This window comes from Marmota monax, unplaced genomic scaffold, assembly GCF_021218885.2.
Source record: "Marmota monax isolate L192 unplaced genomic scaffold, Marmota_monax_Labrador192_F-V1.1 WCK01_AAM20220418_F8-fsc00203, whole genome shotgun sequence".
Classification (NCBI taxonomy): Eukaryota; Metazoa; Chordata; class Mammalia; order Rodentia; family Sciuridae; genus Marmota; species Marmota monax.
In genome coordinates this window covers 3,181,572-3,183,666 of record NW_026694787.1, presented here as the reverse complement: position 1 = coordinate 3,183,666, position 2,095 = coordinate 3,181,572, and positions in this window count along the sequence as shown.

The window sequence follows — 2,095 nt, the reverse complement described above, 5'->3', positions numbered from 1 at the left end:
CTAAGCAACTCAGTGAGACCCTGTCTCTAAATAAAATACAAAATAGGGCTGGGGGTGTGGCTCTGTGGTTGAGTGCCCCTGAGTTCAATCCCTGGTAGCAAATAAATAAATAATAAAGACTAAACGAAAGAATTTATTACATAAGAACCAAGGTTTTCAAAAAGCTACTGAATATCAGTATAAACAGTTTTTAATATGTATAGATACAGAAATGTAGATTTATATGTATGCATGGATCAGGATATACAGGTTTATTTCCAACCTCTGTGCTCACAATGGTATAAGAGCAGCAATGAACACACATACTATCCAGATCTTGGTTTCTAAATACTATTCTCCAGTGAAATAAACCAGGATTCCTTCAAAAAAAGTAAATTTCAGGGCTAGGACAGAGAAAGTTCAGATGAGCCTAGAACATCTTATGATTTCAGAAAATAAGAAAGTACTCAAGTAAAGGGGGGATGGGGAGTCAGATGTGTGACACATGCCCACAATCCCAATGACTTGGGAGGCTGAAGTAGGAGGATTGAAAATTTGAGGCCAGCCTCAGCTACTTAGCCCTAAGCAACTTAGCAAGACCCTGACTCAAAAATAAAAAGGGCTGGGGATGTGGCTCAGTGGTTTAGCACACCTGAGTTCAGTCCCCAGTACCACCCCCTAAAAAGGATGGGAGTAGGAGCCAAATGGAAAGCTCTTCCAATGGCCAAAGCTGGAAATTTTAATCAAAAATAAATAATGGTGGGCTGGGGTTGTGGCTCAGTGGTAGAGCACCTGTCTCACATGTGTGAGGCACTGGGTTTGATTCTCAGCACTGCATACAAATAAATGAATAAAATAAAGGTCCATCAACAATTTTAAAAAAAATTTAAATAGCCTTGCACATGTGGGGTACTGGGTTCGATCCTCAGCACTACATAAAAATAAATAAATAAAGATACTGTGTCCATCTACAACTAAAAAAACATTTTTAAAAAAGTGTCAAGGTTCTGAAAGACAGGGAAAGAATAAGGAACTGTGACAGACTGGGAGAAGCTAATTTCACTACTAAATTCAAGAGATATGAGGAGAATGGCAAATTCAAACACAAACATTGACTGTGCCAATGTCAACTCCCTAGTTTTGATTACTGTACAATTACCATAATTTTATGTTGTACAGGTAAATTAAAATTAAGGGAAGCCATGTGAAGAGTATACATGAAAACTCTGTAATATTTTTATAACTCTTCTAAAAATTATTTCAAAATTAGGAAAGCCAAAGAAATAGGGTTTGAAATTGGTGTCAATTGGGCTGGGGATGTAGCTCAATGGCAGAACACTTGCCTAGCATGTGGCAGGCTCCGGGTTCTATCCCCAGCACTTAAAAGAAAATGCTATGAATTTCCTTTTAGATAAGGAAAGAGGGAAACAAATAGTAAGAAATCATTGTAAATGAAAAGAAGCATACAAATTCAGGAGAATATTCCCTTAAGCATCTGTTCAGAGTAAGTACACAGTTATATGAAGACTGAAAAAAATCTGAATCATTTTCTTGTTAAGTGTGAATGTATTTTGCAATTAGCAACACTACACAAGTTTTAAAAGTCTATAGACTCATTAATGACACTTCCATCTTGTTCAGAGTCAGGTACTGTACTCATGTTCTTGTCTAAGGAAGCCTTATTAATAAACCAAGAGCAAAGATAAAAGAATAAACTGAACAAAACGCTCAGGACTTCTCTTTCATTTTCATGAAGCACCAAAGCCCTATTCGTGATATCAAAGGACTTCCACCCATTGTATACATTATGACTACACAAAAAGATGTACTTGCAGAACTGTGTTCATTTTCATCAAGTTTACTCCCTTCTATACTGCAGGGCACAAAGGCTAGTCCTCTAGTAATCTATCACCATTACTGCTTTCAAAGCAAGTACTTCCAACCATGAACAAAGAACTAAATGTTTCATGGCTTTTGATTTTCAAATAATCCAACAGTGACACTCCGTGGACAAGATAGGAAACACTTGAGCACTTGTTTTTCTTGATAAATTAATCTCTAAATCACTTTAAGTCCTTTTTTGGAATAAAACAGGGTATAAATAAGTAAATAAATG